The 26,182-nt window shown below is 40.7% G+C and overlaps 1 protein-coding gene across 5 annotated transcripts in view; it reads left to right on the forward strand.

Annotated features, from left to right (window-relative positions):
- Positions 1–26,182, forward strand: part of COL14A1 (collagen type XIV alpha 1 chain) — a 309,275-nt gene that overhangs the window by 54,553 nt on the left and 228,540 nt on the right. For 3 of the 5 annotated variants that reach the window (XM_063643521.1, XM_055287133.1, XM_055287136.1), the window contains exon 1: positions 11,173–11,415. The exons of the other annotated variants lie outside the window; for them this stretch is intronic. The gene's annotated coding sequence lies outside the window, so the exon portion shown is untranslated. Of the gene's footprint in view, positions 1–11,172; positions 11,416–26,182 lie in introns of those variants that run through there. 5 annotated transcript variants of the gene reach the window in all.

The raw sequence follows: 26,182 nt of genomic DNA on the forward strand, positions 1-26,182 counted from the left end.
CTACCTGAATAAGTTGCATAATACCTGCACTCTCGCCCCTCAGCCCGCTACCATCAGATCACTTCATGTTTTGTTAGTGTGTGTTTGTGTAGCTGGACTCTAGAGTCCACAAGGCCAACGGACTTGTTTTGCTCACCCTATGCGTACCCAGAGCCCGGCAGTAATATCTGTGGTGTAAATTAATGAGAAGGCATATCTTAAATAACTTAGTTAATGTCACCCAACTCATGAGGGCAAAGCCTGGAGACGCACACAAGCTCTAAACCATCGTGGTGCTCTGCTGGAATATGGTGGTTTGCTCATTCATTCTTGCTTTTGTTCATTCATTCAGAGAACATGTTTTGGATTGATAATATGTGCTAAGCCAGGTGCTAGGGACACAAATAAAATGGTCATTGATCCTGAGAACATAATCTGTACAACTTTAAGTGAATAGAGTCGTGGAGGGAGCACGGCACTGCCAACTGATTTCAGCGCTCAGCTTGGTGTCTTCTAAGCTTCTGTACTGAAGCTATTGCAGGGTAGAGAAATTCTCAGTCTAGTGGCCCATGGTGAATTTTCATACAAATCTGAAGGTTTTGGACTGAAATAGTAAAAAGTTTGAGAACAAAAGTTTCATCAATTAATTAACACGTCAAAGGGTATAGATCAGAAGAGATACTAACTTGAACCACAACTTACATGAGTAACAGCTGAAAACAAAACAAAACAAATAACAAATTTTGCAGAACACTTCACTACAGCATAATGAACAGAATTTTCCAAAACCCAGACCCATACGAGGTTTTCTATCTCATGCATTCTCTGTCTCTCTGCTCTCTCAATTCTCTAAAAGATCTCTGTGGTTTTCTCTTTATTTCTAGCTCTGTGTGCTTCTCATTTCTCTGGAAAATCTAAAATGTCCTCACTGAAGACTTTCTGGCCCTCTTCAATCTTCCCAAGGCTGATTCTTGAAATGCTGCCTTAGGATGTCTTTCCTTTGGTTTAAAGTTTTGTCCTATTAATATTTTAAATTTCTCTGTAGTCTCAGTGGATATATCTTGGTGGTTATATGTTATCCAAAATTTTTTTCTGGGGTGTAGGTTCTTGGAGGAAGTCCCACCAGAGGCCTGAGGCTAGCCTTGGTGAATCCATGGACTATGCTGTATATGGGAGCAACAGCCTGAATAGCAGGAAATAATCTGAGACATAGCTTTAGGCTCGATGTACAACGCAATCACCACTTCTTCCTTTTCCTTTAGCAACATATTGGCTTGACCAATAGGCAACAGGTACAGGTAACAATGCTTCATCCTTGTCATCAGTTTTTACTGTTTTTTGGGGGTGTGTGTTATTATTGTGGCTTCTTCAGAATAATCAAGTAAATTTCCTTAGAAGACAGAAAAAATAGGCAACATGAAATTAAGCTGATTAAAAGAATGTGAATGGGGAAATAGATCAGCATAGTGTTAAGGATATTAGCTTTGGTGACATTTGAATTCTCACTTCCATTTACAGACTCCATAGTAATCTTGGTAATCTCCTCTCTCCACCCTAGTTCCCTCTTCTGAAAATAAAGAGTGTAATACTACCACTTTATAGGCCCCTAGAGATGCTTCTCAGCTGGTCTACTCTTCTGGTAAGGGCATGAGTCCCATCAGGAGCGCTCGACCCTCATGACCTCATTTATACCTTATTACCTCCCACAGGCACTACTTCCAAATACCATCATGTTGGGGGTTAGGGCTTCAACCTATGAATTTTGGGAGGACACAAATATTCAGCCCAGAGCCATGGGATAAAAAGAGTTGGTGCTAAAATAAGAAGGATTGGATGGAAGATGTTTAAGAGGGCAAATTTCTAGTGCTTCTCCTTAATGCTACACTCCTGTATGTTGGTAGAAAACAGGTTTATTGTTTGGAGATGGAAAAACGTGCAGTTTTGAGCCTGAGAGTGAACCCATGCAGTGGAGAGTACAGGCGTGCTTCTGACAATAGAGGATTAAGAGGCCGTATGCATAAGGAGTGCTGATTTTGAAGTCCTCAGCCAACTTGTTCAATCAGAACTCTGGCAGCCAGACTTTATCCTTGAGGCAAGGGACAGGAAGTGCACGCTTTGAGGAAGCTGCCAGCCCAAGAGGAAGGAATAAAGACACTGACCCTGGGGCTTCTTAACAAAGGGCTACAGTGAAGGTCACCCTAAAAAGCAGGGGCTCTTGTTCAGCTTCCAATCCGTTTTTCAATCTCCCACTCTGCGTTTACTCTCCTTTCTTTTTATATCTCAGATTTTTACTTTGAAAAATTAAAATCTCAGGGTGGGCATGGTGGCTCACACCTGTAATCCCAGCACTTTGGGAGGCCAAGGCAGGTGGATCACTTGGGACCAGGAGTACGAGAACAGCCTGGCCAACTTGGTGAAACTCCATCTCTACTAAAAATACAAAAAGGAGCTGAGCATGGTGGTGAGCACCTGTAATCCCAGCTACTCAGGAGGCTGAGGCAGAATAATCGCTTGAACCTGAGAGGCAGAGGTTGCAGTGAGCCAAGATCGTGCCACTGCATTCCAGCCTGGGAGATAGAGTGAGACTCCATCTCAAAAAAAACAAAAACCAAAAACAAAACAAAACAAAAACACAGAAAAGTTGAAAGATTAGTACAAAGGATACCCATATAGTCTTTACATAAACTCATCAACTGTTAACATTTTGTATACCTTCTCTTGCTCTTTCTCTACACAGACATTTTTTTTTTTTTGGAACCACATGATGCTTTCTCATACTCAGACCACCAAGGAATAGCAGAAATCTAAGTAAAGTTCCTAATGTGGAGATGGAATTCCAAACAAACAAACAGACGAAGTCTTTTGGAAAATATAGAGTCTATGCAGAGAGAAGAAAGCTTAAAAAACACAATTGTTAATATCTTGAGAGAGGTTGTGCCTATGAAAGAAGGATAGGATACTATTACAAAAACCTTTAAAAATCACAAAATAGATTTATTGGAAATCAAAATGTAATAGCAGAAATTAGAAACTAAAATATAAGGCCAGGCACTGTGGCTCATGCCTATAATCCCAGCACTTTGGGAGGCCAATATGGGTGAATTTCTTAAGGCCAGGAAATCAAGAAATTAAAATAAAATTTAAAAGTAAAGTGACAACATCCATAAGGTAGAATAAAAAGACAAAGAAACAGTAAAGAAAAAGTAATAACATTACAGTATCACTCTCAGAGGTCTATTATCTGAAAAAGGAAATCCAGACAAAAAGAAAAGAAAAATAGAAGGGAGGATTTCATTAATAAGATGCGTAAGGAGATTTTTCTAGAAACAAAGCACGTGAATTGCTAGATTGAAAGAATCTATAGAGTACCTAGTCAATGGATGAAACTGGACCCACATCAAAGCATACCATCATGAAATTTCAAAACATAGGAGACAAAAAGATTTTATAACCTCGCAGGAGGAGTAGGTTGTTGCGGAGACTGTTCACTCAGAGAGGACCAAAAGTCAGTATGGCTTCTTAATCATAGCAACAATGCAGGAAGCAAGAAGGAAGGGAGCAACACCTTCACCATTGTGAAGGAATATTATTTCTAAGCTAGAATTCTGCGCCCATTAAACTTGTAATGAAATGTGAGGGTAAAACATAAGACCTGAAAAATGTGTCTTCCTTCACCACACATCTATCTTAGGATACCACTGGGGAATATCCTTATTCAACATGAGGGAATGACATAGAACTAGGAAGACATGTACAGTTGAAAACAGGGTATCCAGAACATGAGAGAAATAGAGAGAACCTGTGGAATGAGAATTGCACCCAGGTACAGAGGTCAGTGGCAACAGGCTGAATATTTTTGGCTCCCACCCCCTAAAGAACCATATGTTGCAGACTAAATCCCCAATATGATGGTATTGGAGTTGGGACCTTTGGGAGCTGATTAGGTTCTAAGGGTGGAGCCCTCATAAATGGATTAGTATTCTTCTAAGAGGAGATGCAAAAGAGATGATCTCTCTCTCTCTCTCTCTCTCTCTCTCTCTACCATGTGAGGACACATGAAGACAGCCATTTGCAAACCAATATGTAGGCCCTCACCAGGCACTAGAGCTGTTAGTGTCTTCACCTTAGATTTCCCAGCCTTTAGAACTGTGAAAAGTAAATTTGTGTTGTTTAAGCCACCCAGTCTATGGTAGTCTGTTACAGCAGCCTGAACTGACTAGGACAGCAGCCATTCAAATTGAAGCAGTCTGGCGCAAGAGACAGATAGCTAAGAGCTGTCATCACCATGCCTGCTACTGTTGAACCAGCTTTTTAACCAGATCAAACTCCTGGAGGATGTACTCAACCAGAGCAAGGGGATGTACTAGGAAAGAGGGAGCCATCACATCCAGGAAATCAGAATCCAGTCTTGGAAAAAGGCAAAGGAAGTTCTAAGTACAGTAGAAAAGCAAAGGCCAGGATGACAATCAAGCAGCAGCACTAAGGGGGAAAACTGCCCAAAGAAGGAGAAATGTCTAAAAAAATTTAACGGATGTAAATTATGGAACCCTGTACTGAGATGCTGTTGGAAGTAGTAGGAAGAACTAGCAAAAAGCAAAGAGAAAAGTAAGAAAATGAAAAAGCAAGGTAGTTTATTAACTTCAGGAAAAACTAAATGTAGAAAGAAAATAATCATTGATGCTTCCATATAAATAATATTCGCATAGCATATGAACAAAAATGCTGAATATGGATTTAACCAAAATTGTAATCTAATCACATTGGGATGATAGAAGAGGAGAAAGGGAGATGACAGCATAAGAGAGCCTATCCTTTTTGCCATAATAGGAACTATATAAATGATGTTTAAAATCGATGAATAGGGCTGGGTATGATGGCTCACACCTGTAATCCCAGCACTTTGGGAGGCCGAGGCGGGCAGATCACCTGAGGTCAGGAGTTTGAGACCAGCCTGGCCAACATGGTGAAACCCTGTCTTTACTAAAAATACAAAAATTAGCCAGGCATGGTGGCGGGCACCTGTAATCCCAGCTACTCAGGAGGCTGAGTCAGGAGAATGGCTTGAACCCTGGAGGTAGAGGTTGCAGTAAGCCAAGATCGCGCCACTGCACTCTAGCCTGGATGACAGAGTGAGACTCTCTCTCTCTCTCTCTCTCTCTCTCTATATATATATATATATATATATATAAACTGATTAATAGACACATGGCAATACATGCGTGTAATTTAGAAGTATGGAAATTTTGTAAGTCTCAGAAAAAACTGCTAGAAGAGTAAAAAAAATTACTTCTGGAAAGCAAGACAGTATTATTTCTATTTTACAAGTTTTCAGTATTATATAACTTTAAAAATTACATGTATGAATTATTTTAATAAAATAATTAAAAAATTGAAATAGTCCATATCAGTTCTCCCAGCACATCTGGAATCCAAAAGCCTCTCGATAGAAGTTCTTTTTCTTGTTATGATATTGTTATTATTGGAAAGAGTCTTGGCTTTTTGTCAGATGATATTTAATCTAGTAATATCTGACACTGACTCTTTTTGGGGATTTAAATGGGGCATTTAATTCATTGGATCTCAGTTTCTTCATTTGTAAAGTGAAGGGGTTTCAGCAAATACAGTCATGCATTGCTCAACGACAGGGATACAGTCTGAGAAATGCATCGTTTGGCAACTTTGCTATTGTGCAAACATCTTAGGATGTGCTTACACAAACCTAGATGGGCTAGCCTACTGCACAGCTAGGCTACGTGGTATAACCTATTGCTCTTAGGCTACAAACCTGTACAGCACGTTACTGTACTGAATACTGCAGGCAACTGTAACACAATGGTAAGTATTTGTGTATCTAAACATAGAAAAGGTACAGTAAAAATGTGACATTATAATTTATTCTTATGGAACCACCGCTGTATATGCAGTTCTTTGTTGACCGAAATGTTGTCATGCCACTCGTGACAGAATATATAATCTCTTAGACCTGATCCAGCATTATTGTGCAATGAATAGAATCTTTTATGCAGAACGCATACGCTGATAGGACGCTGTCACACATGAAAAACTTGGCTGCTGTTAGGGTCATGACTTTGATCTGGGCCATGGAGCTGAAAAGATGAGGAATGTCTTAATCATTGGTTCAAGAACATGAAAGGCCATTGTGAGAAAGGGAGGTCTCCAGAACCCTAAAGGACAGAAGAAGACAGTATGATTTTCACCTCTGAATAAGTCTTAACCTTGCAGAGCTAATGTGTTAAATAGGGTGATGGACTTGAATGCAATCGCAAAGCAAAAACCCTACAGGAGCGTGGGAGGTATCACTACATTGTTTGGAAAGAAGTCAGCACACTATAGTGGAAAAAGCTCTGGCCTGGGAGTCAAACCATTTGAATTCTAGTGTTCACTTTGCTGTTAACACTCTGGGTAAGTTTGGACAAGCTCTCTCATGGCTGTTGTCCCAGCTTCAAGATTGGTGGAATAAAGGTTGATTTGGTTGAGTTTCTTCCATTAATAGGGAAATAAATCAAATCTGGAGTTAATGGGTTGTTCATGGACTGAGACAAAAGATTCAGGAAGAACAAGAGCCAGATGTCCTGGAGCTCTGAGCAGGGCTGGTATTCAAAAGATTGAGCAACCAGGGTGGTACAGGGACAATCCAATCTGAATGAATGCTGGAAGCTACATTTGAGTGCAAACTAGAGGCCTGCAGCAAATCTCCAGGCTGCCTCTTCAATTGTGGGATCAAAAGCGAGACCTGAGGTAGAGGTCCCAGGGAGGGGTGGGAAAGAGGACATTCAGGGTGTTGGAGTGTTGGAGAAGCAGCTATTTACCAACCAATATGCAAATATTTGAATTTTTTTTTTTTTTTTGAGATGGGAGTTTTGCTCTGCTGCCCAGGCTGGAGTGCAGTGGCATGATCTTGGCTCACTGCAACCCCTGCCTCCCGGGTTCAAGCAATTCTCCTGCCTCCAGCCTCCCTAGTAGTAGGGATTACAGGTGTGCACCACCATGCCTGGCTATTTTTTTAAAAAAATATTTATAGTAGAGATGGGGTTTTACCATATTGGCCAGGCTGGTCTTGAACTCCTGCCCTTAAATGATCCGCCCACCTCAGCCTCCCAAAGTGCTGGGATTACAGGCGTGAGCCACCGTGCCTGGCCACATTCCAATATTTTAACAACTGGTAAAACTGCAATGGTATGCTCCTGCTGGAGGTGAGAGCGCTATCTGGGTATTAGGAGAATGTGCTCCTTCAGACATCATTGTTAGGATAAACTGAGATAAAAGTTCAGGAAACATTTTTTTCTGCCCTTGTGTCCCACCACTTAATACTCGGATTGAGGGACAGAGTATCTCTTTGGCTTAGAGTCTATGCCCGCTAACTAGGGGAAGAGTTTTAAAAAAAAAGGGCAAGCTGAACGACAACCTCCCTGCAACTGCATACAATGGATTGGAGGTAATTTCCTAAAGGAATTCAGACTTCTGCTACCAAGGGTTAGAAACGAAGTGCTTAACAGCTGGTATGGCAAAGACATCAGTCAGTTAGATGGGGGCATGGGCCCTCGACTATGAGGCAGATTCTGGAAGACACTCTGCTGTGCTGGCCATCAACCCTCTGTTACCAGCTTTGCTATTGTAAGATCGGGGCAAATAAGGGTGTCCCAGAAGCAGGAATGGGGTAGTCAGCATGGATGGGGGATCATGGGAGAGGAGGTCCGGGACTTGGGCCATGGTTATTGCTCATAGATATGGCATATTGTTATCAGCTGGAGCCTGCTTACTGGCTGAGTATGAGGGTAGAAAGGACACCAGACTGGGGGAAAAGAATCACAGCTGGGTGTTACAGGGAGGTTGGAGTAGAACTGCAAATAATTTGTTCAGCTGAAACTGGGGTTTGCTACAGCTTATGTGGTGGTATTTTTTGGTTATCATAATACCTAGCAGATGGGTGGGTGCTATTGGAATTTGGTTGATGGGGCCAGGAATGAGGTAGTCATGCTGTCCTGCCCAGAATGTCAATAGTACCTCTGTTGAGAAACATGGAAAGGAGAATCTTCCAGAAGGGGCAGCTGAAGAGAGTACAGTCCTGTGCAACAGGCAGAAGGGGGATAGTACCAGTTTGGGTAACATAGCTGCCATTTATTAATTGTTGGTTATGCATTAGGTCCATAAACACATCTATTATTTAATCCACATGACAATCCCCTAAGATATAATTAATTACCCTCTTTTTTTTTTTTGAGACAAGGTATCACTTTGTCACTCAGGCTGGAGTGCAGTGGCACCATCTCAGCTCACTGCAGCCTAGAACTCCTGGACTCAAGTGATCCTTCTGCCTCAGCCCTTCAAGTAGCTGGGACTACACGTGTGCGCCATTACACCTGGATGGTTTTTTTTTGTTTGTTTGTTTTTTTTGTAGAGACAGGGCTTCACCATGTTGCCCAGGCTGGTCTCGAACTCCTGAGCTCAAGTGATCCACCTGCCTCAGCCTCCCAGAGTGTTAGAATTACAGACATGAGCCACTGCACTGGCTATCCCCTCTTTTTACACATGAGGAGTTAGGCTCGGGGAGGCAAAATAACCTCACCAGTGTGAGACAAGAAAGGGGCAGAGGTGTGTGTGCAGTCCTTACAGAGAAATAGGATCACAGTCATGTCACAGACTTGGAATGAGACTCTGGGGAAGAGTTGTGTCCTGAAATCAATTACTGTGAGAAGCTGGAAGTTTTGGTTATCTTTGAAAAGGCCCCAGATGTTCATATGCAGTTTTTTTTTCTAGCTTGAAGGAGGGAAACTTCAGTGGGGTTTTCTGGTCTTGTTTCTGTGATTCAGTTCTCAATACTCCACCAGACTCTGAGGACTGGCCTTAAGATCAGTGTTGAATAACCACTCTCGAAGCTGACACTTCACACACAACTGCAACTAAATGGAAAACTGATTGAAACCAGCCATTCTGATTCAACATTAACTGAGGTTTATCTACATTTAAAGTGAAATGCAAGAAGTCAAAAGGAGAGGAAGGAAGGATGAATTAGAATTCTTGAAAAGGAACCCATTTTATATGATTACTAAATCAATACAAATCATCACATAAGATTTTTATCAAACAAGTATGCTTATTTGTGGGTTTTTGCACACATATTTCACATTTAAAAATCATCAGGGAACCTCCCATTCCCAATTTTCTGTAATTTTTTTTTTTTTTGAGACGAAGTCTTGCTCTTGTCCCCCAGGCTGGAGTGTGATGGCGTGATCTCGGCTCACTGCAACCTCCGCCTCCCGAGTTCAAGCGATTCTCCTACCTCAGCCCCCTGAGTAGCTGGGATTACAGGGGCCTGCCACCATGCCCGGCTAGTTTTTGTATTTTTAGTAGAGGCAGGGTTTCACCATGTTGGCTAGGCTGGTCCCGAACTCCTGACCTCAGATGATCCACCTGCCTCAGCCTCTCAAAATGTTGGGATTACAAGCGTAAGCCACCGCACCTGGCCAATTTTCTGTAATTAAATGATTGGAACCACCCCCTTGGTAAAAATGAACACAAGAGTAAATTTTTATTAGTGAAAAGGGGAATCAGAATATGAGGATGATAGACACTTGTATGGGGGCAGAGGGAAAGAGATCTAACTAAACTGGCGATTGTCTTTAGGAATAAACACTGCATTTCAGGAATTCTAGTCCCTACGTGTGGATCTAGGGTGAATGGGTGTCTTTCCAGATCCCGCCTCTCCCAAACCCCGCGCAGACACTAGGTGGCGCTCTCCCTTTGCAGTCCTTGGAGTCGGAGCGTGTCTCCTAAAACGCTGCGCCGGCCGCCTGGCCTAAGAGAATTGCGTTTAGTGAAGCGCGGAAGCCGAACGGCGCCTTGCTCCGGCCGCACCCTGTGGCTGAAGTTACGCCAATTCCGAGCGAGACCGAGAGACGCGGGGCGGCGGTGGGGGCTGGAAGGGGCCTTCCACTCACTCCAGCCGCAGGACCCCTGCTGCAGCTCGGAGCACGCGCAGCAATGCAAATAACACATTCGAGGAGAGCAGAGGAGGTGGCTAGCCGCAGCTTGGACAGTTGGAATGTCGGAGGGACTACCTTGCAAATCACAGCCCTTCTATCGGGATTCTCAGCTGGGCATGATGGAGGCAAATTTGGAAACCTAAGAGTACCACTTGCCTTCCTCTCTCATTGCTCCATCACCAACCTTTGGTGGTGGTGAAATATTCTTTTCAGTTTTCCAAAGCAAGAAAGTATTTTCTCACAAAATAGGGTTTTGCTGAATTCTTAGTTTCCACCCACCTTCCGCCTAACATTTGTAAAGAATCGGGCATGCAGGGTGGGGACTATGGGTCAAAAATAAGTAAAGGTGTTGACTCTTCTAGAGGGTCCACCCAGCGGTGAGCGCGCGGCACCGAGTCTCCGGAGAGCCAGCACGGGGCCCTGGTGGCCTCCTGTTCACATCTCAGGGCAGAGCCTCTCAAAGAGCGGCCTGCAAGGATCTGAACCACCAGGGGGTGTGATAATTGCAGAGTCCCTGGCCTTACCTCAGGCTCCTTAAACCAGAATCTCTGCGGGTGGGGAATCGGCAGGTTATGAGGTAAAACCACACGAAATTGCCTACATTCGTCCTTTTGTTACCTACAAAAATGTCCATTTCGATACCTCCAGCTGATTCCCCTGCACCTTAAAGTTTGAGCATCGCTGCTTTGGCGTTTTAGAGCCCTTGAACTTGTTCATAAGAGGAAGAGGGAGAAGAGGAGGCTCGAAGGGGGCCTTTATAGTGGATACCTGTTTCACTCGGAGCGCAGGGTCTTTGACGCGGGAAGGCAAAGTCTGTCTTCTGGAAATGGGGAAGTGGGCACACAGCACCTGAGAACAGGAGGGCTCGAGACCTCCCAAAGCGAGCAGGGGGCCTGGTTTGGGAGCTTGCAGTAGCTTCTGCCCCAGTGGAAGGGAAAAAGCCTGTCTCGCTCTCGGCTCGCCACACCCGGCTGTCGCGCGCACCTGGGGGGACCGCCAGGTTCGGGGTAGGCGAGCGCGTGAGCGGCACGGGGCTGGCTTCTCCACGTCTCCGGTAGGGCGGGGATGGGGGAGAGGAGGAGGAGAGAAAGTGTGGGTGTTATGGGCTTAGGCCTGCCTCCCACCTCCCCACCTCCCGCCCCCGCGGCCACCCTCCGCACTATAATTGGCTGCCGGCGGGCCTTCCTTTCCTCTTATCTGATCCTGGGCTCCCAGCTGGAGAGGCGGAGGCAGCTGCAGGAGGCTGGAAGTGGAAGCGCAGCGGGAGAAGGAGAGGGAGAGGGAAAGAGAGAGAGAGAGGCTAATTAAAAAAGGATACTCCGAGGGAAGAGAGTAAGGGCGGTGCGCCGCCAAGGACCAACTCGCGGCGGAGCTTCGATCTTCCCTAGGCGCCGAGAGCTCCCAGCCTGGGCTGGAACCTTGCCCAGCACAGGTCAGTTCGTCTTTCTCTGCTCTTCTTCGGCTCGGCTTCGAAGTCCATTCATGAGCAAGGAAAAGTGGGGGCAGCGAGCCACCCGCAGACGCAATGCAGTTCCATGGACTTTGTTTTCACGCGCGCGCCCAGGATGGCCTGGGGACCTTTGGGATGGGATGGGACGGGTGCACCTGGATGCCTTTTCGCGGGGTTCACGGTTCAGGGAGATTAGAGGCATTGGGTGATGAGAGCGCAGGGATAGTGGAAATACCATGTGCTGCTCCGGGAAGCTTTTCCCAGTGTTTGAGTGACGTGAGCGTGTGGCAGGAAGAAGCTGCGTTTGGCTGCGGGACAGTGGCGGCTCCAGCATTTCCATATAGAAGGGGCTTAACAAAAGCGGTGATTTGGGTGGGATCCGTCTTGAAGGGCTGTGTGTGCATAAAGAACACGCTGTTTTTATTTAACTTGTGTTTGGGATAGCTTGGGAGAGCTGCTGATGGAGATCATAGGGGACGAAACTCACCCAGTCACCTGTTGACTCTGCTACAGATTTGTGTAGCTGAGAACTAGGCGCTGGACGCAAAGGGAAACAGCTAGGTAGAGCGCGATGATGGAGGATGGGGTCAGCAGGCGCTCCTCCACCTCTCTGCGCCGGGAGGCTGGGATGCTTCGTGCGTTTTGCTTTGGTGCTAGAAGCCAGGAGGTTGCGGTTTTGAGAGAGGCACCGCCAAGTCGTAATGTTGGAGAATCCTCTTCGCTTTAGCTTGCCGACCTCTCACTTGCCCCCTTTCATCTCTCTGACACCCCCAGCACCCCGCCCCCCCTCAGGCCTCCTATTACACAGCGCCTGGGCGGATAGGCATCCGGGGCAGCTGGGCTTTGGCGCATGGGGCCATTACAGTGGCCTCGGTCCCAGGGCAGAGCCTGGAGGTCGCCGGCAGGTCCAGGACCACAGGTGCTCAGATCTTGGTGCTGGGTTCTTGGGTCCTCTGTGGCTCAGGGTTGCTCTGCTAAGGTCCAGGAGGGTTTTGGACCTGTCCTTGCGGAAAGTTCCGTGTCCAAATGAAGCTTGTGTGCAGCTCTCACATGGGCCAGGATTTCCCCCCAAACATAGCTTCTGGAGCTGCTGCTGAGAGTCCCATTACTTCTGCAAGTTTTGGAGAGTCCTCTGTTGGCAGCAACTGAAGGGGGTGGGAGTAGGGGCAGGAAAAAGAGGAAGATAGGAGTAAGTCTTTGGTGGCTGTGGAGAGGAGAGCAGAAATGAAAATGGATTTTCCTGAAACTCCCCTGTTAAAGGCCTTGGGGCCCCCCCTCTACTGAGGGACAGGGAGGGCACTTTTTATAATACTTGCAGTAGGTGATAGAGAGGCTCTATTGAAACCCAGCAAACAGGCTTTAAGCTGGATGCAATGAAGGACCGGTGTTCTGTTTCTGACAGCGTGGTCCAGTCTGCACATAGAGAACTCACTGGTAAATTTAGAATGAGTGAATCAATGAATGAATGAATGAACAGCATGTGGATATTTGGTTTTTCAGAAGAGTAACTTGGATTCCTCTGAACCCAAGTGCTTCGCTATTATAAGGTAAACTTCAGGATAGTTTTGTTTGCTTGTTTTTAGAACAGCTTTATTGAGATATAATTCATATACCTCTCAATTAACCCATTTAAAGTGTACAATTCAATGATTTTTATGTTTTCACAGAGCAGAGTAAATCCACAATTTTAGAATATTTTAGCATCCCAAAAAGAAACCCTGTACCTATTAGCAGTAACTCCTCATTTCTCCCTAACCTGATGCCCTGTCTGTATGGATTTGCCTATTTTGGACATTTCATGTAAATGGAAGAATACAATATGTGGTCCTTTGTGACTGCTTCTTTTACCTAGCAAACTATTTTCAAGTTTCATCCATGATGTACAGGCTAACTTTCTTACTCTCTCAGTAAATACTGGGTATCCATTCTCTCTTTCTCCCTGGGGAGCCCTGAGCCAGGATAGACCTGAACCTCCACTGCAGCCCTGACCTCCTGTGGGTCCCTTTGAAAGGACAGGCGCCCCACTGGTAAGGCCTCTTAGTAATTCCCTGGGAAGTATTCCTTGGAACCCATCAGGATTCCTGGAGCAGTTTTGGATGGATCCCAGCCTTCAAGATTGATGGGAGGAGCCTCTTGGCACTTATCCTGCTGCGAACCGTCCAGCTGAGGATTTCAGAGAACTCTTGGGGCCCTCCACGCATGTCTTGATTTTTCAGAATCAGCCAGGGCTGTTCTTAAAAATGGGCCTAACAAATCGATCTGATTTGAAGGGCTGTAGGGAAAGCCCCTAGCCCATTAAGAAGACCTCTTGGGGAGTCTCCCTTTCAATCTTAAATATTTCCTAGTGTCACACGGTAAAACACAAATGTCTTTTGCTCATTTTCAGTTGACAGCCTCTGCAGTGATACCACTGTAAAGCCACATTTGCAGTCAGTGTTATCTAAACCCAGCCAAATGACTGCTGTTTTCCTGGCCTGCCCAGTGTAACCTAAGATCCCTTTAAAGGACAAGAGCCTTCCTAGAACTGCTGCATGATGGAGTGGTGCTGTTTGAGCACCACTGAGTTAACAAATTATCTGGGATTATGATAGTCCATTGAGAACAAAGTTGTTGGTAAACGAGGCACTAGTTGATCCCCCCAGGGAACTGACAGTGGAGTGGAGGGGGAAAGTTTAAAGGAAAGTGATAAAAATAAACTTTCTTCTTGGCAGGTTTGCCCCTAGATAGTGCTGGATGTTAGGAAAATAATCATTCTCCTTGACTTTTTCTATGAGTAAATAAAAAAATGGCAGGGATCCAGTTACTTTTCTGTATATACAAAGCTTTTGTTGTAGACCAAACTGCATCCTGTTCCTGTGACGTGTGTGTGTGTGCGTGTGTGTTGGAAATGTTGGCATATTTTTTGAGTACTTACTGGGTATCTGCCTTTTTCTCTTTTAGAAACACACTTAAGTCTCCCAATTACTTGGGGAAGCAAATAATATTCCTCCTTTAGCGATCACTGAGCTTCAAGGATAAAAAGTACCTTGTATGGGATCACAAAGCCAGCAAGTGACAGAAATATGATTAAGAAAAGTCTATATGGGGCCAGGTGCAGTGGCTCATGCCTGTAATCCCAGCATTTTGGGAGGCCGAGGTGGGTGGATCACCTGAGGTCAAGAGTTCAAGGCCGGTGTGGCCAACATGGCGAAACCCCATCTCTGCTAAAAGTATAAAGATTAGCTGGGCATGGTGGTGGGCACCTGTAATCCCAGCTACTTGGGAGGCTGAGGCGGGCATTGAGAATATAAAAGAGAGTCTATAGGAAGTTCTGAGCGTTCTTTAAGTCAAAGTTTAGAGCCTAGACTCCCCATTTCCTCCAGGTAATTTTTTTCTTAGTGGTCTTGTTGCACTTTTCTCTCTATGGGCCTTTGTCGGAGCTACGCTGAAAGGTGTCTCTGTGAATTTTAGAGAGCAATGTTTTGCCTCATTTCTCCTAGAAATTATCTGATTTGCTTACAAAAATTGGTCCAGAGGTAGGTTGCGCTTTGCTAAGTCCATTGCAATGTCTTAGGGTGTGTCTTTATCTAGGAGCAGTCAGAGGGCCCTTTATTGGATAAAGATCTATTCCTGGGTGGCCTTTTGTCTCTGGCTTTTGCAAAGAGGAGCACATTTAACTGATGTCTAAAAATGATAATTTGCTGCAGGTTGTTTGCTTCTGTTCTTCCTTCACTTCCCAGCCCTGCCTCCCACTATGTGCTGGCACTGTGCTAAGCATTCAAAATACAGTAGGGAATAATATGCTTTGGCAAATGGAAATGCCAATAGCTAACTACAGGGTAGTGTTCAATGCTACAGAATGGAAAATAAAGATTACTACTATAGGAAACAGGAAGAGCATCTGACCCCAGACGTGGAAGATCAAGGAAAACTTCCTGAAGGAAAGGATGTCTAAACTGAGATGTAAAGCTACCCTTTATACTGATTACAGATGTACATTGTAGTTAAAAACAATCTCCCATTTCTTTAACAGATGAACTATGTCAGTGTCTGAAAAAAATGAAGAGAGAAAAAAAAGCCAGGTGAAGAACATTCTTGTGTCAAGGAGCTGTCATTCCAATTTGCCATACTTTTGGAATGGCTCTACCTTCTATCATTTAGAACATACAGCATGAGTTTAATACTGATTGAGCAGCTGTATAACTGAGGCTAATTTTCAGTCAGATTCCTTGCATTTGAGTGATTCACAGGGGTGCTGCTAACCTAATATAGTTTTTCTGTACATTAGAAAAAGGTAGCCCCTCTGTGCAAACCTATGACATTGGGAGAAGAAAACAGTTCTGTTTTATCTGGATAACACAGCTTTGCACTGGGGCACACAACTTGGAAGCAGAGTGTCTGCCAGTTTCAAGTGTCATTGACCCTAGGCCAAGTGTAAATTGTTTAGTTCATTAACTTCCAGCTGTATACACATCAGTCCTGATCATTCAGTCATCAACTATTAAATCAGTCACTATTAACTGATTGCCTATGTGTGTTGAACTTTCTTGAATATGGGTTAAACTGCCCATCTAGATGTCTGGTAGTACCCAAGATCTAGAAGGTTAAAACAGTGACTGAGGCCATGAAACTAGCTGGAGAATCTCAATAAGATGAGGGACAGATGCAGTTCATTGGAGGCCTGGTTGGTGAAGGATCAAGTTTGGTGCTACTGCTCATGGGTGCCCATCCACAAACTGTGACCTGCCTCTGATAAGACAAAAACTACACGATGATGTAAATCAAATATGTCAATAAGCATACTGTTCACCAAGCACACTGTTAGTTCAACTGAGATTATCATTTTTTTTTGTAGCAAAGCTTTTCTGACAAAGGAAGCAAAACAATACATAGACTTGCATATTGGCGTAAGCTCCTTATCTCATTGAGGACCAGTAACAGTTCATAGACCAGCTACTTTGAGTAGCACCAGTCTAGGCAACATTGGCCCACCTTTGGCCAGAGAGGTCATCTTGGATCCTTTCTGCCTTTATACTATTTTCTTTACTCTCTTTTCCTCTTATTTTTTCTTTGTTTCCTCTGCCTCCTCATCTTCTTCCTCTTCATCATTTTCCCTTTTCTTCTTCCTTCCCTTATTCCTACTTTACTGTTGCTTTCCCCTTCAATTTGGTATTTCTTTCTTAAACAAAAATCACTGTGAATTTTATTCAGCTTTTTGTCTTTTAAAAAGCAAAATAAAGAAAGCCTAAGTGTACAAGGGAAGAAATGTAAAATGGAAACAATCACTAACTTGGAGAAAAATAAAAGAATTGAATGGTAATTAAAATAAAAATATGCCAATAAATTAGAAAGCCTGGATGAAATGGATTATTTTTTCCCCAACTTTTATTTTAAGTTTGGGGATACAAGAACAGGTTTATGACATAGGTATATGTGTAATGCTGAAGTTTAGGGTATGAATGATCCCATCACCCAGGTAGTGAGCATAGTACCCAAAAGGTAGTTCTTCAACCCTCACTCCCTTTTTTTTTCCTTCCCTCGCTATTAGTCCCCACTGTCTGTTTTCTCATCTTTATGTCCATGTGTACTGTTTAGCTCCTACCTATAAGTGAGAATATGTGGTACTCGGTTTTCTGTTCCTCTGTTAATTCACTTAGGATAATGGCCTCCAGCTGCATCCATGTTGCTGCAAAGGACATGATTTTGTTCTTTGTTATGGCTGTGTAGTATTCCATCATGTATATGTACCACATTTTCTTTATCCAATCCACCATTGATGGGCATCTAGGTTGATTTCATGTCTCTGTTATTGTGAATAGTGCTGTGATGAACATACGAGTGCATGTGTCTTTTTGGTAGAATTATTTATATTCCTTTGGGTATATATACATTAGCAGGATTACTGAGTTGAACGGTAGTTTTTTAAGTTCTTTGTGAAATCTCCAAACTGCTTTCCACAGTGGCTGAACTAATTTACATTCCTACCAACAGTGTATAAGCATTTCCTTTTCTCTGCAAATCTGTTTTCTTTTTTTTTGACTTTTTAATGATAGCCATTCTGATTGGTGTGAGATAGTATCCCATTGTGGTTTTGATTTGCATCTTTCTGATGATTAGCACTGTGGAGCATTTTTTCATGTTTATTGGCTGCCTGTATGTCTTCTTTTGAGAAATATCTGCTCATGCCCTTTGCCTACTTTTTTAATGGGGTTATTTGTTTTTTGCTTGTTGAATAATTTAAGTTCATTATAGATTCTGGATATTAGACCTTTGTTGGATGCATACTTCGCAAATACTTTCTCCCATTCCGTAGATTGTCTGTTTACTCTCTTGATAGTTTCTTTTGCTGTGCAGAAGCTCTTTAGTTTAATTAGATCCTACTTGTTAATTTTTGTTTCTGTTGCAGTTGCTTTTCAGGACTTAGTCATAAATTCACTGCCAAAGCCTGTGTCTGGAATGGTATTTGCTAGGTTTTCTTCCTTTCTTTTTTTTTTTTTTTTTTTTTTTTTGAGATGGAGTCTCGCTCTGTTGCCCAGGCCAGAGTGCAGTGGCGCAATCTCGGCTCACTGCAACCTCCGCCTCCTGGGTTCAGGTGATTCTCCTGCCCCAGCCTCCCTAGTAGCTGGGATTACAGGTATGTGCCACCACGCCCGGCTAATTTTTTGTATTTTTAGTAGAGATGAGGTTTCACCGTGTTAGCCAGGATGGTCTCGATCTCCTGACCTCATGATCCACCCACCTCGGCCTCCCAAAGTGCTGGGATTACAGGCATGAGCCACTGTGCCCAGCTGGTATTTGCTAGGTTTTCTTCTAGGATTTTTTATAATGTTAGGTCTTACTTTTAAGTCTTTAATCTATCTTGAGTTAATTTTCATATATGGTGAAAGGTAGGGGTCCCATTTCATTCTTCTGCATACAGCTAGCCAGCTATTCCAACACCATTTATTGAAGAGGTAGTCCTTTCCCCATTGCTTGTTTTTGTTGATGTTGAAGATCAGGTGGTTGTAGGTGTGTGACTTTATTTCTGTGTTTTCTAACCTGTTCCGTTTTCTGTGTGTTTGTTTTTGTACCAGTACCATGCTCTTTTGGTTACTGTGGCCTTGTAGTATAGTTTGAAGTTGGATAATTTGATGCCTCCAGTTTTGTTCTTTTTGCTTAGAATTGCTTTGGCTATTGAGGCTCTTTTTTGGTTTTGTTTAGAATTTTTTTTTTTCTATTTCTATGAAAAATGATGTTGGTAGTTTGATAGGAATAACACTGAACCTGGATATTGTTTTGGGTAGTATTCTTTTTCTTCTCTTTGAAACAGTCTTGTTCTGTCGCCCAGGCTGTGTTTTGGGCAGTATTCTTATTTTAATGATATGAAATGAGTTATTTTTAAACAAAGTACAAATTACTAAAACTGATTTTTTATTATACAGGAATTATGAATAAAACATTAGGCACAAACATGTTGAAAAATTTGTTAAAAAGTAACCTCTCCAAGAGTACTGAACTCTCCCCATGGTTTTGCAATTGAATGCTAATGAAAATGTTAAAAAATCAAAATACTGTGCTATTATAACTGTTCCAAAGTACAGTATAGAGAAAGAAGAAAAAATTCAGTTATTTTTATAAAACCAGAAAAAATAATACTGATATCAAAACTTGACACAGCATAATAAAAAAGAAAAGCTACAGACTAATTTCACTAATATTGATGTACTTATTGATATGAATAGCATATTAGTAAATAGAACCCAAAAGAATAATTCACAATGATCAAGTCTGGCTCAAATTTTACAGGTAAGTTTAGTATTAGAAAATGGATTAATATAATTATCATATTAAAAAGTTAAAAGAAAAAAGTTAGAGGATCTTCTTCATAGCTACTACGATAATTTAACATTTTGTTTCATATTAATAGCTCAATGAAGTTTACACAGATGGAAATTTACTAAACATACTGCATTTATGTCAGTATATATGTGTTTGTCTTCTCTAACAGTCTGTCTAGCCATGTGTCTTCAAAACCAAAGTCATGCCAAAGAAACATTGCTATTAAAAATAAGAACAAGACAAAATTTCCAGGATAAATATTCTGGAGATAGTAGCCAAAGCAATGAGAAAAGGGAAAGAAATGAAAAACATAAAATTTGGAAGGTAAGAAGAAAGATATCATCTACAGAAAAAATTAAGGAAATCAATTATTACAAACTTTAAGACTTTGAAAAAATGTTAAACTATTCAAGGTAGGTTACAAAATTAATATAAAAATAAAATTGCTTTACTATAATTAAGAAACAACTTGTTTAAAAGTGATTAAGGAAAATCCACTAACACAGGAAATGAAACATATATGTATATAATATGTAGAAATAAACTCAAAATGTCAAATTTATATAACTCTTTAAAGTGCTCATGAAGAAATGAAGATGACTGACTTGAATAAACAAAGAATATATTCTTTTTTGATGTAAATATGGACTATTATATAAAAAAGGTCAGTCTACCTAAATCGGTCTGCTAATTTAACATGATCCCAATTTTGAGGAGTTTTTGGTACCTAGTCAAAAATAATCAGAAAGAAAACTTAAAAGAAAATATTAAAACATATTATAAAGTTTTTATACTTACAATTACTTAATAGTCACACATAAATAGAAAATCGATAGATTTGAAAATAAAATATAGCATTGCTAACCTGTGAGCAAAAGGTAAATTATTCTATAAGTGGTATGGGACTAATTGGATAGACATGGAGAATAAAAGTTAAAACTTTAACATTTATATCAAAATAAGTTTTAGATGATCAAAGATTTCAACTTAAAAATGGAAAATGTAAGAATACTAAAAGAAAATATAGGAAAATGCTATAATTCCAAAGGAGAAAGAGACTTATATGCATGTCATAAACCATAGGTGATAAAAAAGAAAAAATAAATATTGGGGAACATATTTTATTATATATGATGGATAAGGAGCCACATATTAAATACAAAAATTTCTCATAAAAAGATGAACACTCCTAGCTGAGTGTGGTGGCTCAGGCTTGTAATCTCAGTGCTTTGGGAAGCCGAGGAAGTCAGAGCACTTGAGGTCAGGAGTTTGACACCAGCCTGGCCAACATGGTGAAACCCTGTCTCTACTAAAAATACAAAAAACAGTTGGGTATGGTGGTGCACGCCTGTAATCCCAGCTATTTGGGAGGCTGAGGCATGAGAATCACTTGAACCTGGGAGGTGGAAATTGCAGCGAGCCAAGATTGCACCACTGCACTCCAGCCTGGGTGACAGAGTGAGAGAGATTCCATCACACACACAAAAAAAAGGATGAACAATCCTATAGGAAAATGACCAAGGATATGCTAGAGAGTTCACCGAACAAAAGACATCTTAAGTAAATGAAAGATGTGCAGTCACACTTTTAGCCACAGCGATGTTATATGTTGAACTACAATTTTTTCATACATGAAAGAATTTGCAAATATCAGAGCCAACGAGTTTATGGAAAAATAGACACATATACTTTTGGTGGTATATAAACTGGCATAATCTCTTTGGAGACCAATTTGGCAATATGCATGCATACTTTTTTTTTTTCTTTCTGAGGCAGGGTCTCCCTCTGTTGTCCAGGCTGGAGTGCAGTGGCACGATCTTGGCTCACTGCAACCTCCACCTCCCAGGTTCAACTGATTCTCCCACCTCAGCTTCCTGAATAGCTGGGATTACAGAAGTGCACCACTGCAGCCTGTCTAATTTTTGTATTTTTAGTAGAGATGGGGTGTCACCATATTGGTCAGGCTGGTCTTGAACTCCCAACCTCAGGTGATCTGCCTTCTTGGCCTCCCAAAGTGCTGGATTACAGGTGTGAGCCACTGTGCCCAACCCATTAATAGTTTTTAAAAGGAATAAGGATACCTTATAACCAGCAGTTTCACTTTTAGCAAACTGTCTTAGAGAATATTTGTCCATGACTTTTCGAGATTTTGATTAAAATTGCTTTGAATCTATAGATTATCTTAAGGACATTTTAACAGAATACTTTTTTTTTTTAACCCATGAACATGGTGCACTGCTCTATTTAGGCTTTCTTTCATTTCTGTCAGTAATACACTTTTGTATTTTTGTATTCTTAAGAGTATAGAGGCCTTGCATGTCACATTAATTTCTAACTATTTTATGTTTTTGATGTCATTGTCAATAAATTTAAAATTTTTTTCTTTTATTTATTTTCTGCTATTATATAAGAATACAATTGATTTTTTGCCTACTGACTTGTCTGTCAGTCTTTCTAAATTGTTAGTTCAAGTAGGATTTTGTTTTTGGTAGATTCCTTAGAATTTTCTGATAAACAATCATGTTGATTGTGAATAGAGTCAGTTTACTTATTCCTTCCCATTCTTTCTGCCTTTTCTTTCTTTTTCTTGCCTGATTCACTGGCTAGGACCTCTAGTACAATGTTGAGTGGAACTAGTAATAGTTAACATCCTATTTTATTCTTGATCTTAGGAGAAAAGCATTCAATATTTTACCATTCAGTGTGATACTAGCTATGGAGTTTTCATTGATGCCTTTTGTTAGATTGAAGAAGTTCCTTTCTGTTTTTAGTTTGCTGAGTTTCTTTAAAATCCTGAATGTGTATTGAATTTTCTGAAATATTTTTTGCCCTTCTATTTAGATTACACACACACACACACACACTACATATATATATATAAAATCTCATGCTAAATGATTAGTGGATATTATTTTGATGGTTAGCCTTTTTCTCCCTGAGGAAAGAAACATACTAAACATGCTAAATGATTTAAAAATATTAAACCAATATTACATTCCTGTAATAAACTCTACTTGATCATCATTATTATTATTATTATACATTGTTAAATGCTATTTGATAATATTTTGTGAAAGATTTTTGTATCTATGTTCATGAGGGTTATTCTGTGATTTTTATTTTTTGTGATGCTGTCTAGTTTTGATAAAAAGGTTATGTTAGGGCTGGGTGTGGTGGCTCATGCCTGTAATCTCAGCACTTTGGGAAGCTGAGGTGGGCAGATCACTTGAGGCCAGGAGTTTGAGACCAGCCTGGGCAACATGGTGAAACCCCATCTCTACCAAAAATACAAAAATTAGCCATGGGGGGTGGCATGCGCCTGTAGTCCCAGCCCTTCAGGAGGCTGAGACAGGAGAATTGCTTGAACCCAGGAGGTGGAGGTTGCAGTGAGCCAAGATTGCACCACTGCACTCCAGCCTGTGTGACAGCAAGAGTCTGTCTCAAAAAAAAAAAGGTTATGCTAGTCTTCACCTGTGCTTTCAGAAAGAGTTTGTGTAGGATTGGTATTATATTTTCCTTAAATATTTTATAGAATTCGCTAGTGAAGCCATCTGGGACTGTAATTTTCCTTGTGGAAATATTTTTTAATAACAAATTTAATCTCTTTAATAGATAAAGGGCTATTTGGGTTTTCTATTTCTTCATGTGTCTGTTTTAACAAGTTGAGTATTTCAATAGTTATTTCCAATAGTTAATAGTAAGCTAAATTGTTGGGATTATTGGCAAAAAGTTATTTGTATTTTTCCTTTTTAATTGTTGTTTAGTTTGTGAAGTAGGTAGTTATATCCTCTATTATTCCTGGTATTGTTAATTGTGTTTCAATCTTTGTTCCTTGATCACACTTCCTAAAGGTTTCTAAATTTTATTAATATTTCAAAGAAGCAAATATTGGTTTTGTTAATTTCTACTAATGTTTTCTATTCATTTAGTATTTGCATTTATCTTTATTAATCACTTCCTTCAACTTAATTTGGATTCAGTTTGCTCTTCTTTTTCTAGCTTCTTTAGGTAAAAAATTAGATCATTGATTTTAAATCTTTCTTCTTTTTTATGTAAACATTTAAACCTATAAGTTTATCTCTAATTCTTTAGCTGCATTCCATAAATTTTCACACATTGTACCTTTATTTTCATTCCCTTTCAAACATTTAAAAATTTCCATTGTGATTTCACCTTTGACCCATTGATTATTTAGAAGCATATTGTTTAATTTTCAAATATTTTGAATTTATAAAGATATTTTATTATTATTCATTTTTTAAAAATTAGATGAGGTCTTTCTGTGTTGCCCAGTCTGGTCTCAAACTGCTAGGCTCAAGCCATCTTTCACACCTTGACCTCCCAAAATGCTGGGATTATGGGTGTGAGTCACCACACCCAGCCTATTATTCATTTCTTATTTAAATCTATTTTCAGAAAACATACTATGTATGTTTTCAGTCTTTTGAAATTTATTGAGTTTTATTTTATGGCCCAGAATATGGCCTATTTTGTTATATTTTACTGGTACACTTAAAAAATGTACATTTTTGCAGTTGTTGGCTGTAATGCTCAATAAATATCAACTACTTGATAGAGTTGTTCACATCTATATACCGATATATTGTCTAATTGTTCAACCAGTTCTTGAGGAGTGCTGAAATCTTCAACTTTGCTTATTGCTTATTTCTTTAGTCCTATTAGTTTTTGCTTTATGTATTTTGAAACTCCATTATTAAATTCACACATATTTATGATTAATTTTTCCTAATTAAGTGATCTTTATCATTCTGAAATGTCCAGGATTTGTGGGCAGTTTTATGCAGATTTTGCTCCCCCTGCCCCCACATTGTGTCTCATTCCATTCTGACATTTCCCTTCTCAGTATCTCGTTTCTCTAGTATTCCTGAATTCTGTTCCCTGATGCTTTATGACAGTAAGACAGCAGCTTTCCCCCTGATTTCTGATCACCATGCCATGCATAGTGGGGAGTTCCCTTAGAGAGAAAAAAGCTAACCACCAAACTAATAGTAACAAAGCTAGATCTTCTTTATTCCTAATTTAGAGTTTTTTCCTCCCATGTCATGATCCTAACAGATAAGTGTAATAATTGCTCACTTCCTCCAGTACTTTTTAAGTAGATCTTGTTAGCTAATCTTGAAAATCCTTCTTTTATGATTCTGGATGTGAGGAGGGTAGTATTTCAATAGTGAGAAGAAATAAGGAGGAATACCCTCAAAGCCAACACACTAGATGATACATTAAGCCTATTTCTTTTGTTGTTGTTTTTTTGGTTTGTTTTTTAATCTACAAAAATGTGTGACCTAGATCATAAGTTGACAGTAAAATTCTCTTTCTATAAAGTAGGTATTAACATATATATAAAATGTGGAGTTGAGGAAGTCATCCTAGAGATCATTTTATCCAGTTCCCTTGCCCCCAAATTCAGGAATCCCTTTGATAACATCTCTTGTGGGTAAAACTTAGCTAGCTTCTGCCCCAGAATTTCTAGTGACAGAGAAGGAATGCTTTTAATTGTTAGAGCTGTTACAGAACTCCTGTGGGTTGGGAGCATCTCAGCTGATTAGAGTTCTGTTTTCAGAAGCTACGGAAAATAATACTGTTTTATCTTCTACATAAAACTCTTCTAATATATGAAAACTTCTGTTACGTGTCTCTGATTCTTATTTTTCTTTGGTATAAAATATGCTTAAATATCACCATTTCTTTCAAGTCTTCTTTGCCTGAACTTGTCAACTGTAACTGCTGAGTCTTTTTCTAAGCCTATGAATTACTCGAGTCAGGTCGCCCATGTCTTCATATGGTTGATCATTTCAAACCTGTATAGAGCTGTCATCTGGAGAATGATAAAAATGGCTAGAAATGTATTTTGAAAAGTCTAAACTGGTTCACTCTTGCAAATAACTGTTGCCTCTGTCATTATCTGGATATTCAGGTTTTGCCTAAACTTTTCTGCCAAGTTAGTCCCACAACCTTAATGTGAGAGAAGAGATATAGGCTTCTTGATTCTCCTTCCTTTTTTAGGATCTGCTCAAGTAGAAAATTCATTGATTATGATTCCCCTTTCCTTTTTTGTTCTTTCAACATGTCGCGAACATGCTACTAATTAGAAATTTTTGAGAGTTATCTGTGTTCTAAGTAAATTAACTAAAATATCACAATCATCTTAAAAGGTAGACATAGCCAAGTGTGGTGGCTCGTGCCTATAATCTTGGCACTGGGAGGCAGAGGTAGGAGGATTGCTGGAACCCAGGAGTTCAAGACCAGCCTAGGCAACAAAGTGAGATCCTGTCTCTATAAAAAAAAAAAATAAGAAAAACTAGCCAAGTGAGATGGCGTGTGACTGTAGTCCCAGCTACTCAGGAGGCTGAGGCAGGAGGATCTCTTGAGTCTAGGAGTTCAGGCATGCAGTGGGCCATGTTCATGCCACTGCACTCCAGCCTGGGTGACAGAGAGAGATCCTAAAAAAAACCAAATCAAAATAACAACAACAATAAATTAATGAATTAAAAAATAAAAGATCGATATTATCTCACACATTTCATTGATAAAGAGCAGAGAGTGGTTAAACCAGCTAGCCAAGGACCTATAGCAAATTTCACCACAAGTGGCTTCCTCACTCACAATTTTCTATTCATACCACCACCTGTGCTACCTTTCTGTTCTGTTTCATACTTATTTCATTCGGTTTTGCAATATGATTGCTGGGGCTCTTGCTTTTCAAGTAAATTGTAAGTGAGCTCACCTAAGGTTCACTTTTCAATTAATCTTTTTTTTTTTTCAATTAACTTTAAGTGAGCTACCAAGGGGAAGATATGGTACAAAGTTTTGTATCTTTCTTATTATCAAGTACAATGCTTTGGTTATATAGTAGGACTCTTAATAAATGATTGTTGAAATGAACATTTAATACTGTAAATAATCTCTCTCAGGCATGGAGTTGCTGGATATA

Source organism: Symphalangus syndactylus, chromosome 7 (assembly GCF_028878055.3).
Source record: "Symphalangus syndactylus isolate Jambi chromosome 7, NHGRI_mSymSyn1-v2.1_pri, whole genome shotgun sequence".
Taxonomy (NCBI): domain Eukaryota; kingdom Metazoa; phylum Chordata; class Mammalia; order Primates; family Hylobatidae; genus Symphalangus; species Symphalangus syndactylus.